Consider the following 14757-nt stretch of genomic DNA (forward strand, 5'->3'; position numbering starts at 1 on the left):
CCTGCAGCATTCCACAGGGAGGGAGGTGGAAGGGGGGTGGCTGACATTGAATGCTTCTCTATTATGCTTCGTTAGGTGCCCAAGACTGTGAGAGATACAAAGGAAGCTTAAAAATTATATGTTCATAATTTTGTTCATAAAAAATTCTATATGTTCATAAAAAATATGTTCATATATGTTCATAAAAAATTCAAAAGCAATGTAAAAGAGCATATTTAACCAAGCACTGGTTAGTCTCATCCTTAAAAAGTAGCAGGGATAATTGAGATAAATGTTATCAGGGTAGCTTCCTGGAGGGAAACAGAACTTCCTAGAAGGAAATTGAAGTTTTAACTAAGTTTAGAATCCAGCTAGGAGGGAAAAAATATATAAGTGTATTGCAGAAAGTGTAATGATTCCAGGGCCAGAATATGAAATATGGATTGTGTGTGTGTGATTGTGTATTTGAGTAAGTGTTATGTGTGTAAACCCATATTGGAATTGACAAGGGGAACTAAGGAATAAAAATTTGGGATAGCTTTGGCCAGGTGGCTCAGTTGGTTGGAGCATCACCCTATACACCAAAAAATTGCAGATTTGATTTTTGGTCAGGGCACATACATAGCTTACGGGTTTGATCCCTGGGAGGCAACTGATCAATGTTCCTCTCTCACATCAATGTCTCTCTCTCCCCACCGCCGTCCTTTCCCTCTCAGATCAATAAAAATATATCCTCAGGAGACAAATTAAAGAAATTGGGGCCCTGGCTGGTGTAGCTCAGTGGATTGAGCACGGGCCTGCGAACTAGAGGATCACGGTTTGATTCCCAGTCAGGGCACATGCCTGGGTTGCAGGTCAGTTCCTGGCAGGGGACACACGATACATTGTGTGTCCTCGGCAGAGGCAACCATACATTGTATTTCTCTCCCTCTCTCCTTCCCTTCCCCTCTAAAGATAAATAAATAAAATATAAATTTTAAAAAATAAAAATACTAAAAAAAAAGAAATTGGGATAGGTAGAGACTACCTAGGATCTTGAAAAGTGTAGACATGATCTGACACCCAGTATAAAGCCATAATGGGTTTTAACCAAAGAGCTGAATGATCAAGGTAGCATCTACACAATCAGAGATGCATTTGTACACAAGACAGTCTGGAGCACGGACAGGAAGCTTTAAAGCTCAGTAGAAGGGTCTGTGCCGGTCAAAACATGTTTAAGTCTCTGTGGAGCTAAACTGAAGAACTCCCCAAAACATATCATTTTCTTTCTTACTTCTCAAAGGAATATTGACATGGTGAGCAAAATACTTCCTCCATGTCTTTGTATTTTTTAAAGGGAATATTAAATCACTGCACACGTCATTTTTATCTGAGGAGCTCAGTATACAAGGACTTTGACTTTTATCTAGAAAGTTTAGCGCGGAAAGTTTTCCTCTCTACGTACATACTAGTTACTTTTACTTCATGCATTAAACATTCATTTCCATTTGGTTGATGTATATCTTAACCTGGAGAAATTGATGAGGGGTCCATCTCTAAGAATTCAAATGACTGACAGTTGAGAGCCAAAACCTTTAAGATGAGAAGAAATGGGGTTATTTAGCGAAGACTGGAGAATAACTTACAACTTTTTCCCCAGTGGTCATGGATTTATCTTATCACAATTTTCATCTCTACTAAAGATCATGTTAAGAATAAACACTTGTTTTGAATTATGGCTCCAAGGGGAACCCCAAAAGAATTTTCTTTTTATAATAAAGGTTGTACTCATTTACTTTTAGAGAGAAAGGGAGAGAAACATTGATGTGCAAGAGATACACTGATTGCTAGTCTCTCCCACACCCCCAAGTGCAGACCTGGCCTGCAACCCAGGCCTGTGCCCTGACCAGGAATCTAACTGGCAACCTTTCCGTTTGCAGACCAGCGCTCAATCCTCTGAGCCACAGGACCCAGGGCTAGGTACCTATTTTAATATTCAAAATGAAATACCTTTTCACTTTTACATTTAAGAGAGACTCAAATTTACCAGGCACAGACAACAGGGATGGACACATTCTGCAGGAAGAAGCCAGAGGAAAAGTCAGTTCAGAGGGAAAGACCCACGAAGGGGGAAGACACAATTTTGAAATTTTAAGTATAGGATGTTTTCTGTCACTCCTGTTTGTTTTCTAGCTCTGTTATCATTGAATATATATTTTAAAGATTAGTATTTAAAAATAGGACAAGTGCTTTGACTTCAACTTTTAGGTATTGGATTCCATTCGCAGTGCTCTGGAGCCCCGCTGTCAAACTAACTGTGAAGGTCCTTCCCCACCATGCAAGTTTCCAGGGGCTGCAGTGAAAAAGTACCAGAAACTGTGTGGCTTACACAACATAAACTTTTTATTTTTATTTTTTGATTTTAGAGAGGCGGGGAGGAGTGAGGAAGAGACGGGGAGAAACATCGATGTGAGAGAGAGACATCAATCAGTTGCCTTCCAAATTCGCCCTGACCAGGGATTGAACGCATGTGTCCTCACCAGGAATAGGACTGGCAATCTTCCACCTTGTGGGGTGATGCCCAACCAACAGAGTCACACCAGCCAGAACAAGAACAGAAACTTTTTGTCTAATGGTTTTGAAGGCTAGAAATCTGAATTTAAGCTGTTAAAAAGTTGATCCTTTCTGAGGAGTATGAGACAGAATCTGTTCCGCGCCTCTCTCCTACTTGCTGCTAGCCTTGAGACTCCCTTCACTGGTAGATGGTATTCTCCCTGTGTCTTCATAGTGTCTCCTCTCTGTGTGTTCACAGTTCCCTTTTAATAATGACACAGTCCAACTGGATTAGGGCCTACCCCACTGACCTCATTTTAACTCAATCATCTGCAAAGACCTTATTTCGACACCAGATGACATTCCCAGGTCCTGACATTTCGGACTACAACCCCTTTTGTGTGGACACAGTCAGCCCACCACACCTGTCACCATCTTCCTTACCACTCCCCATCATGCATCTCTCGCACCAGGAGAGTTCCAGTGCGTCTGAGGCGGAGCAGATTCAAGGGTGGGAAAGTGTCAAGTAGAACAGGAACAGAAAATTGCTGGCAACAAATTCAAATTCTTAAAACCATTGGGTAATCAGAGCAAAGCTGGCAGAAGTTGAAGGTGGTAGAGATTTTGTTAGATCTTATAGAATCTTCAATGTTACGTTAAAAAGCTGACCTGGTCGTTATTTTACTTAGCAAATCACAACTACTCTATTCAAATTTGGATAAGAAATTTAAAAACAACATTGGGTGGATTAAAACTGTTTAGTGGATATCTGTAGACTATCAAAGCCCACCAGTTGGAAAAGCTTACACCAACTTTGACCTCAGGTTTGCCACACCTAAAATGCTCTGACTGCTAATTTGATACATCTCTTGTGATGTTTCTATTTACTTCACAGGACTTAGATGTGACTTTTTTAAATCCTTTATCTGAAATGTAAAATGAGGAAAATTTTTTTTGTCTTGCAAAAGAAGGCTGTTGCTTTAAAGGAAATCTTGTTAAAGCTTTAGCTTTCTTTTTCATTCCCAGCAGAGAAAGAAAATCGCTCTATTTATCAAAACTATGCTTCTGGGAAGATACTGTAATTAAACCTAATTTATGGGAAACAACCAACAGCAAAGAAAACATTGGATTCTCTGGAAAGTTTCAGGAAACCTCCTAGACTTACATAAAGAGAAATCTCCAGACTTGCCCATTTCCCTCTGTTTGCCAGAAAAGAAGGCCCTCAGAATTGACACTACCTTGCAAAAAGAAGCCAAAGACATTTCCTCTTTATCAACCCACATCCAACTTCTCAAAATCTGGCTCAAAATATGCCCCCCATAGGAACTTCATTATTTCATTACTCCTTTTTCTGACTTTATTAACTCTTCATGTCTTCCTGAATATTTTCTCTGACTGTACTAATTCATGTTTTTCTTCTCTAAATTTGCGCATACTACATATGATTTTCCCCCTTCCTCGGGTTGTTAAGAGCGTGGACTGTCTCTTTTTAAAGATGTATCTTCTCAGTTGAACTTTGTACAAGGGCTTTCAATAAGATGAGGTGGTGGAGACGAGGTGTCCGTCTGTGCTCTAGCCCTTTCCTGGGTGAAAGGGAAAAACCACAGGCTCAAAATGGCATCACTCACACTGAAGCCCATGATACCAAACCTAGATTTAATGTCTGACCTAATTGCAGTTTCCACTCTTCCCAGAAATGTACTCTTAATCAACCAGTCTGGAATTTTCTGGTCAGCACCAATGAGGTCATCTGTCCTAGGCCTTCCCCATCCCCCAGAGGAAGAAGAAGCACAGTAGAGATTCCCTCCCTCCCCTCCCCCCCTGCCGTACACAGTGACCCGGCCCAAAATAATTTTGTTTCACTGGTTAATAGCTCCCTTGTCCCACCCTTCTTCCTACAAAAACCTTTCCTTTTATATGACCCCTTAGAATACATCTCTACATGCTGGATGGGATGCTGCCTGATTCATGAATCACTTAATAAAGCCAATTAGATCTCCCAATTACTTCGTTAAATTTTTATTATTAATTTTTTAAACACCTGATTTCATCACCATTTCTTCCAAGTCCACTTTGCCTCCAGGAGGCAGCCCAAGGTTTTCCAAGGCCAACCTGCTGCATTTTCTTCCTTGGGTTTTACCCTAAAATCATATTATGGTCCTGCTTATGCATTGTTATCTTTCCCCTGTCCAGCCTCAAAAAGCAATGGACTTGGTCTAGGTCCCATTCTTGAGCACTTGGCTGGTAAAAAATAAATGCCAAGTTGTCTTCAATCAATGTGGACTTACTCAAAAGGGGAACTTAGACGGTGCTATAGTCATTTCATGGAGGAAAACTTTCTAAGCAAGATGATTTTAATTAGTAATTCTGTGTCAACTTTCAATATTCTATAACTCCAGTATAGCATGTTGGTGTTAAGGGGAGCAGCTTCCTTCCCCAAAATAGGCTTGTTTGGGACATTGATTAATTTAAGCAGGTTATTTTTTAAGAAAGAGAAGACTCAGGGAGAACCCTTCTTCCCCCTAACTGCTTTCAAGAATTTAGATAGAGGGCCAGCTCCGGGAAGAGGGCTCTTGCCCTAAACGATGTTGACATAAGAAACGGCCAAACCTGCAGACAAGTTTTAAAGAGTTTATTGGAGCCAAACGGATGACAAAATCCACAGAACAAGATCACAAATGCTCTAGAGAATAGCAGTTTTGCAGTTTCTTGTATGCATTTGACATTAAGGAGGAAATGTAAAGATTACGTGAAGGTGGGAGAAACCAAGATAGGAAGCAGATTACAGGTTAGTTAAGATTTTGAGCTCTCAGGTTTTAGAGGGAGGGGGATGAGAGGAGATGTTTCAAAGGTGTGTTAACCTAGATGCTCAGACACAGTGGACTGGACTCGCTGCTTAAGGCAAGGTAAACCTTTTACCATAGAAATTATATGCCTGGGGCATGGTTACCCACCATCACCTGCAGTCAGGAATCTATGATCAGATCGCTTAGTCAGGTTACTTTTCATAGAACCTCATTTTCTTCCACAATCACTATAGTTAAATATGGAGGAGACCGGGAGGAGCCAAGCAAGTCTCTTTGTTAGACACCCATCTGTGTCCATTGTTTCTGGTTGACCCAACAAGATTTGTTCACCAAATGTTTGCTCCTTCTCTTCTGCCTGTAAATTGCCTGCCTTCCGCTGGAAGCCCAAACCACTAACTTCCTTCTGCTTAGCTCAAGATGGCATACAAGCCTTATCAGCCCCATTTGTCCCAGTCTCTATATTCTTATGAAACCCCCCAGAAACCGTGCGTATATTTTGCATTTGGTCATTCTCTTAAGTTGATCTGTCTCACGTCAGTTTAATTATTAGACCAGCCAGAAGAACTCTGAGGGAAAAGAAAGGAAAATCCCCCGCCTCCACCGTGTGCTGCCACTATTTCGGCATTCTAAAACTCTGAAGTATTTACACTGTGAGAAGTACCTAGAGAGTTAAACTCAGCATTGAAGTGGAGGATTTATAATCTCTCAGTGTATTTGAACAAGTCTGGAACACTAACCCAGATTTTCCCAGGTCAAATTCACTCTAGTTCCAATGCTTAAAAGAAGGGTTTTTTTTTCCTTTTTAGTGTTTCCTGAATATGTAAAGAAAGACAGCCTCCCTAAAAGAGAATTAATTATAAGAACAAAGAGTCAGTCTTACCCTGGAGATACCTGCACTCCCAATGGGGTCAGGCTGACGGGGAACACAGTCAGCGTCCAATGGTGGCAACTTCTTATCTGCCAGACCCATCGGTTCGTGGGTTTAAACAAAGCCTCTTTCACAGCAGAAACTAAGAACCAGGCATCTTGCAAATTGACTGCTGGGTCTTAATAACAAAAACTATAGCAAAAAAAATTAAAGCCTTTAACAAAAATTAAAATTTCTAAAAGATTGCCTTTGTATTTCCACATGAGATTATTTGTAGATAAAATTCAGAGAAAAATATTCAAATTTAGTTGATATTTACCTCCTCACTATTTCTCCAACTAGTATAAAATATGCAAGAACTTTTCTAGTGGCTGAAAAAGTTTGCCCAATCATTAGGCTCACCACCGAAGATAACAGCATCAGTACGCATTGTGCTTAAGATTATACCCACCAAAAAATAAATAATCTTATTCATTTTCAAGACTAATTCTTCTTCATTTTATATAATGTTTAGCTTATTTTGCATACTTATTTTTATTGCTTTTCCCCTACCATTAATTCAAATTAGAATGATCATATACATATTCAACACTTATGTTTTTGAAATTCAACTTTGGTTCAATGTTATGTAACATGTATTTATTGTATTTATATTTTATATGCAAAATATATCAAATACTTAGTTTTGATAATTCCTTATTTTTTTCTGAATTCTGAACACTTAAAATAAATTATGAATATTAATATCAGGATAGCAATATGTCATGCAATAAATATTAGAATACCAGCACATCATTCTGCTCCAATAGCCCTGATCTTCTGTGGCTCCTCTTAATGATGCCACACGAATGACCACCAGCTCTCGATGGCTGAATGCGCAAATGAACGGTCAGGGTTTTTTTTAATACGCCCCTCTCCACCCAGGAGTGTCTTCAGACCCTGGGAAGCGGAAAGCAGTTATTTTTTGAACATCACCTGTGGACTTAGCCCTGGGCCAAATGCTTTACGTAATCATCTCCCTCACCGTCACAACCACTCAGGGTGGTCCTTGTCAAAACTCCCATTTTACAGCTGAGGAAAGGGATACTTAGCAGGTTGAGCAGCACGTAAAAATGTTGCATTTGCTTTTCAATATTTAAATGCATGTAGATATTTCCTGAATATTCATTCTGTTTAGGTGACTAGGAATAATAACAGCACTGGGTATTTATTCGCTGAGCATTTTTCATTTGTCGGCAGTTTACTGAGCACCGTGAACCCAGCAGGGCTCAAGGCATGGGCTTTTTATTTTCCAGTCACTGCTGCAGACATTCCATCAAACCTCTCCTTCCCTGGACTTTACGGCATCTCCAGCAGATGCAAGGTTTCTAATCCTTTCAGGTTGTAAAATATACACTCCAGTGCCGTCCACTTTATTTTCCACCCAATTTAAATGCCCCTTTCCTCCCCTAGACCCAGGGACAGGCCTGAGGCACGGATGTGGAAAAAGAGAAGGGGATTCTACTGATGTCCCCCCTAACCCCTAACCTAACCCCTGCCTCTGCTGGGTCCCTTTCTGTGTCAAGTTCGGAGAGACAGAACCCACAGAAGAAGCAGAATGCTTTTACATACCAGCTGTCACTGTGGTCTCTGACCTCTCCCGTGACACCCAAATGCCACCCCTCTTGGGAGACACCTGGTGACACTCTGGAAGGCCCTTTGGGGGGCTTCCCCATGCCACGTTTCCTGGGAAATCAGCCGCTGTGGACATTTTCCAGTCTCGCTCAGCTCCCATCCTAGTACAATCCACCGCACAGACTCCCTGCTGGGGTCTCTCCTCTTAGCGACTCACAGTTTAGAGTAGGGTTTTGTGACAGTAACTCAGGCCTTCTGCGGGGTCCACTCGACCTACAAGGAGATGTGTGCACTCTTTTCCTGCCAGATGATGGGGTGTGCCCTACTCCCCGACTGCTCGTTTTCTCTACCCCGAGCCCTCTCCCTAAATCTCTTCCCTTTGCTTATCAGGCAGTGCAGCAAGCCCACTGCATAGGGCAGTAGCCAACTGAAAAACAAAACCCCAGGCTTAACTTCTTGTCAGCCCCCTCCACCCCCATCTCTGCAAATCATTTTCTTGGAACACCCCAATCGCTTCATTTAGGAGGAGCACCCCCCGCCCAAGAATGGAAGGAAAAGACACGAACTCTTTCAGAAGCTGAAGATTTACAATACAGTCATTCCCTCAAAATTACATCAGTGGGTGGAGAGTGATAACTGTCAAAGCAATTTGCCCCCTAATAAATCCCAAACTTCCATTTACCTCCCACTTCACAACCCCGTTGGCAATTCTGAGACAGTAAGAAAAGCCCCACTCAGAGTCCCACCCCACATACAGTGGAGATGAACTCCACCCCACTCTACGTGTTAGGGATTGGTGTACCCTAAGAAAGGTAAGCACAAATAATAATTAATGTTATGCTCATCAGGGTAGGGGAATTTCCACCACCTTGCCTCATGTTTGGCACGAAACAGGGCTCAATAAATATTATCAAATACATAAATGATATGAATGACCAGCCCAAGGTCACGCTTTGGAACCGTGAGATGGCATTCAAATTGAGTTCTTTTTGACTGTCAATACCTCCCTAAATGAGGCGTCATCCTCACACTAACACTGATTACAGCCGCAGCTCAGTGCGGTAACGGCTCCCTCAATCTGACTCAGACATATCTTTCAGTGAAATATCTCCCGGCCCCTGCGGGTTCCAGCCACATACGTGTGAAACCAATTAGCAGATCCCGAGGCCAGAAGGAGCTGTATCCTGCCTGGACTTGACTTTCTATATTTTGCAGTGACATACGGTTGGTGAAATCTCTCCATGGCAGAATCCTTAACATTTACACAGATCATTCTCCCCTGAGCTTTTCTATTTTCAGTTGCTTAATAAGCAAGAAGGATCTACATGACATTTACCAGCTCTTAATTACCGTAGGTTCTCAACTTCAAGCCTATGAAAACTGGTTAGTTACTTGTAGGGGCTTTAAACTCACAAAGTACCGGATGGATAAACGGATGGATGGATGGATGGAGTAAATGCCTACATTTCAAATAGTTGACGCCTTGGGAATGCATCTTGGTTCGTGTCAATTTCATAAACCAAAAAAGTAGTTGAAAATTAGAAGCTTGAAAACTACACGAACAGTTTCAAACAAAAAGGTATACCTTATACAAATATAGGGACTATATGAAAAACTTAAAAAATATTTATTTAAAAATTGGCACTTGATTCTTTCTATTATTAGAGAGCAGGAAATATTTCTAAATATTTGGTTTTAGAGCTGGGTCAAGACAGAGACATTGAGGATTTACAGGGAGTCTAGGGAAGAGAGCGGAGAGACATCTATTACCTCTGAGAGAAGATTCAGGTTTTCTCTGCTTTGCCTGCGCTGGTAGAACTTCAGTCTACCCTTGTGCCCTTTGCCGAAGCTAACCTGGGACGGCAGCAGCTCACACTGCACCTGGACCTGTTTGAAATGGGAAAAGATCGTGGTTTTTTCCCCGGGTGCTGCAGCTCCAAAGGTCCATAGCCTGAGGCTTTCAGGTGCAGAACAAATACACAAAAGAGGAACACATTACATTTGGCTTTAGACAGTGTAATTACAGTTGTCCCGAAATGTATAACTCTCTAGTAAACATTTAACAAGTAACCAAGTGATTGAGACACACATGGAAACGTTCTGTACTCTTGGTTTGGAAGGCTGGAGGAGCAAGGGGGTGGGGGTGGGGGGTCACCCAGCGCCACACACTGTCCCCTTATGAGCAGGAGAGAGGCCTTGGTGTCTATGCTTGGCATTGATCTAACTCTCTCATAAGTTTCTGGCAACCTCCCAGAGAGAACAGCATGTTCCCTGCTGAGTGTATAAAGGGCTTCAAAAACATGTTTGTGTGTGCAGTCCAGTAGGCAGGCCCTGGCTTAGCCCCTCCCTGTCACCTACTGCCTCTCTGAGTGTCAGGAGGAAGTCTTTGGCTCAGCCCTATTGTGTAAGTCCTCACAAGTTGGGCTGGCCCCCCGACCAGGTCGGGCCATTGCTGGTGTTTCTGTGATGCCCTTATAATCAGTACAGTGATTAGTTTTTAGGGAACCTGAATGTTCCTGCAGAGCATGGTCCAAAAAAATATTGTGTTGCAGGGAATAAATAGAGATCGAGTTTCAGTTAACCTCCTGTTATGGTCACAAAGGCCTCCTTTGGAAATTTGCACCTGTTTTCCAGGGTTAGATCTCGCTTGATTACTCCCCCGGTGGGAGCTAAAATAACGCAGATTAACACCGGCTCCTGGGTGCTGCCAGCGCAAAGGGACTGACTCACTCCCTGCTCCTTGTGCTACCTTTTCAGGAGAGGAAGGAAGGATTAGTCAGCCTGGTTTGAGAGGTTCCTCAGGGGCCTGCGGAGGTTTCTAATAAATAGAAAAGGGGTTTATGGGAACGACCAGGAATGAGCTTCCGGGCCCTGGGGGCAGGCACCCTAGATCCACTTGTTGGGAATGCTAACAACAGCCAAAACATTCTGGAGCTTATGGACAGACTTAGAGATCCTAAGACTGCACGATCACAGACCTATTCTTGTGGACCAGGCAGGCGCGTGAAAAACGCGGGATCATCGTAGAACTTGCTGAAACCAGACGAGTGGAATTTCTCCGTCTTCTACACGTCCAGCACCTTCTCTACTCACTGCTAGCACAGCTCTCCTAGTGTGGCCCTGCACTGCAGTTTATGCGATGCAGTCGTACACACCGTACTCCCCAGCGACTCTCTCCTGGACGTCCCAGCCCTACTGGGCTTCTCCATCCTGTTGTCCCATAAGCCCCTCAAATTCAACATGAGTAAAATTAATCTTGACATAAGAGACAATATTACTGGTTTCAAAACCCCACAAAACAAAAATGCATTGGCTTTGGTGTGGGAGTAATTAAGTTTGAATTCTGTCTGTGTCTTCTTTCTTAATCAGCTGTGTGACCTCTGACAACGGCATAACCTCCATTACCAATAGAGATAATAGTGCGTTCCTCATAGGGCTGTAGTGAGAAGTAAATGAGTTAACACGAGTAAAATAATCATCACAGTATCACTATATTTGCCATGTTACATTTGCCATGAATAATAGTTAAAATAATGAGTGAAGACACACTTTTAATGGTGAGTCTGATATTTAATTGGTCGACTTAATATTAATGAAAAAAGTCAGAACATGAAATGCATAACTCAATAAGCCCAGAACTGAGCAACAATTTTGACAGTTAGCAATGAGGTGACTTGGCCACATTCCATGACGTTTCTGACGCCCGTTTCTCCACATACAAGACAAGGATGATGCTAGTAGCTACCCATTGTTGGCTGCTCTGTGTCAGGCACTGTGCCGCACACTTTACAAACATCATAAACAGACGGATTTAATAATCATATTAGATTACTCACTACTGATAGATAATAGAACATTGATTCATTCATTATTATGCATCGAGTGACGACTGAATGCTAGGAGCTGAGATTTAAAATATGACAAATTACAAAATATCTGAACAGGCAGTTCACCAAAGAAGATATACAAATACCCCATAAGTGCATCTTTAGTCCTCAGAGAAATGCAAATTAAAATTATAAAGACGTATCAATACACAGCCATCAAAATAGCTAAAATTACAAAGGCCGATGCCACTAGGTGTCGACAACAACAGGCAGCCACCAGAAGTCTCATACACTGCCGACCCAAGGGTTACGAATGTGCCCTACTTTGGGAAACTGTCGGCACTTCCTTATAAAGTTCCGTTTAGGCCTACTGACTGACCTTTCAGTTCCACTCGCAGATATTTGCCCAAGTGAAGTGGAAACGCGTCCAGAAGAAGACTTAAGCAAGAACGTTTACAGCAAGTTCGTCCGCTGTATTAGTCAGGGCTCTCTAACAAGACAGGGAATGGCGTGTCAGGTGGTAGGGGTGGCGATGCTAAAATCTGCAGGGCGGGCCGGCAAGCTGGAGACGCAAAGAATGTTTTGGTCGTAAGTCTGAGGCTGTCTGGACACATGACTGTTTTCTCTTTGGGAACCTTTTCCTCATGAGACCTTCCGCTGATTGGCTAGGACCCACCCACATTATAGAGGGTAGTCTGCCTGCATCATGAAGAGTGTTAGGAGTTTGAGTCAATTCAAAGTCTGCTGAAATGTCAATCACTTCTTAAAAATACCTTCACAGCACCATCTACACTGGTGTTTGACCAAACACTTGGGTACCATAGCAAAACTGACATACAAAACTAACCATCACATCCATCATTACCCTTAACTGGAATAACTTGAATGTCTATCAATAGGAGAATATATAAACATATTGCACCACATTGATACACTGGAACAATACTAAGCAATGAAAAGGTACAAACTGCTGATACATGCAAAAACATGGATAAATCTCCAAAATATTATGTTAAGAGGAAAAAACCAGACACAAAAGTGTGTATAGTATATAATTCCATGCCTATGAAGTTCAAGGACATGTAAATCTGACATCTGGTGACAGAAATAGTACAGTGTTGTCTATGGCAGCTGAGGATGTCCTGCAAAGAGGCAGAAAGAAATATTCTGGGGTAATAACTGTGCTCTTTATCTTAGAGTGCTGATTCTACAGGTATGTACATTTGTAAAAATGTATCTAAGTATCTGTTTAAAGGTTATGTATTTTGCTGAATGTAAATTTCCCCTTAATTTTTTAAAAATAAAACAGGAGAAATTACAGTTTTTTTCCTTTGAGAAGGTTCCAGGCTAGTGGGAGACGGATAGACAGATACACAAATTAGCTTATTAGTGCTTTCAGAAGAGTAGGTAGGGAATGGGCACTAGTACGCGTCAGCTATACATACAGAAGTGGCTCAGGTTAAATGAGTCAGTCAGCACGGCCCCAAAGCAGAAAAATATGATTAGGAACTATTCAAAAGCAATTCAAGTAGCAATGTATTGTTAGAGGCCTATCATGATTTATTTAGGTGTGTCCAGAGTCTACAAATGGGTGGATTTTCACCTGTGAGCTGTAATACACACTGATGCATATCATTGAACAGATATATCCATACATCCTACTCAGATTTGTTTGCTCTGTGTGTGTGTGTGTTTAAACTTTTCTGGAACATGTAGGTCTGTCAGTCATGATGGAAATCTGGAATTCAACTGGAAAAAGCAATCAAGGTAGGACTATAAACATGAGCCATATGCCTGGCTTTGTACTTAACATGCTCAAGATATTTTATTAACTGGCTCATGGATTCCAGTATGAGGCAGTTATCGCCCCCTTGTGGCAAAGTGGGGAACTGTCACAGAGGGAGGTAGTGGCAGAGAGGGCCTGGAGCTCTGGTACAGCTGACCATCTTTATGTGTCCTTGTGACCAGCTATTCTGCTACATTGTCTTGGAAAGAAGACTCCGGTCCCGTCAGTAGTTGTCAATCATCAATATTACAGCAATGTGAGCTCTGCATTGCTCACATTGAGGTCCTGGCCAAGCAAGAGGGAAAAAAACACAACAGAAAAAAAAACCCGAGATGAGGACAAGAGACAAGACAAGAAGGGAAAGGAGAAGGAGAGAGGAAGGGAAGTGGTGTAAAAAGAGAAGTTAAACGGATGGGATTACTAATGAAGTTGTCTATTTCAGTGCAACAGGGAAAGAAACGAACTGCATTTTTTTTTAACAGATTATGTAACCACAGGATAGAAGCCTCTGGTTCTAAGATCTCTTCCTGATTCCCAGATCTCTTTCCAATGAAAGCCCCAGCAGATTTGTTTGAAGCTGAACCCAGGACATTAATGCAAGTAGCCCACAGAATACCTTTTTGCCTTCCTCCAGCTTTCAGGTTTAATTTTCTTCCAGGCTACATTTGAGCGCTGAGAGCTGCCGTAGCTGACTCAAGGCCGGCGGGCAGAAAGTTCTCCTACACTGCCTCCTTCAGGCCGCACTGCAAAGAGCAGGGAGCTATGGACAAGTCAGCTTGGAACAGTTTGCCTCTGAGAATTTGTGCCACAGGAAAATCGTCGCAGTTCCACTGCGATAAAAAACACGTCACTTCTCTGTCTCATGCACATGAATGCCTTAAAAACTCAGTATGTTTACGTAATCTCCCCACGTACCAGACACATGTGCCATCTGAGCATTGATTGAGGTCCAACTACATACAAGAAAGTACCTTAGATGCCTTACATATGTCATTCATATAGTTCCCAAGAGACCCTGTAAACCAGGTAGTTAAACATTACTATTCAAATAAAGAAATTAACACTTGGGTTAAGAAAATGACTTTTCTCTGTGTGTATCTCTGAGAGCTGGCCAAAGCTTACTTAGGAACGATTTGCTTCCACCTAAGCGTTCCCTAATGGACCACCCTAAGAGGCAGCCTGTGGTTGTCCCTCTGACGTCAGCAGTACTTGGGAGTCCCAGCGCCCTTGCAGGGTGCAATGATGTGGTGCTTCCGTAAGCAATTTATCACTCCAACGCTGACTGCCCCGGAGAGACTTATAAGCAGTTCTGGAACTCCAAATTCTGCCTCTGTTCCTTCATCC

At 42.2% G+C, this 14757-nt stretch overlaps 1 long non-coding RNA gene across 1 annotated transcript; it reads right to left on the bottom strand.

The window, feature by feature from the left end:
* Positions 1 to 3448: 3448 nt before the first annotated feature.
* LOC118987340 (uncharacterized) lies at positions 3449 to 9697 on the bottom strand. The gene is made up of 3 exons (XR_005066547.1): positions 9571 to 9697; positions 6199 to 6378; positions 3449 to 4094 (listed from the first exon to the last, which is right to left on the bottom strand). It is a non-coding gene; the product is annotated as an uncharacterized LOC118987340 (long non-coding RNA).
* Between the last annotated feature and the right edge of the window lie 5060 nt (positions 9698 to 14757).

This window comes from Sturnira hondurensis, unplaced genomic scaffold (genome assembly GCF_014824575.4).
Source record: "Sturnira hondurensis isolate 20B ecotype Veracruz unplaced genomic scaffold, ASM1482457v3 Scaffold0005252, whole genome shotgun sequence".
Lineage (NCBI taxonomy): Eukaryota > Metazoa > Chordata > Mammalia > Chiroptera > Phyllostomidae > Sturnira > Sturnira hondurensis.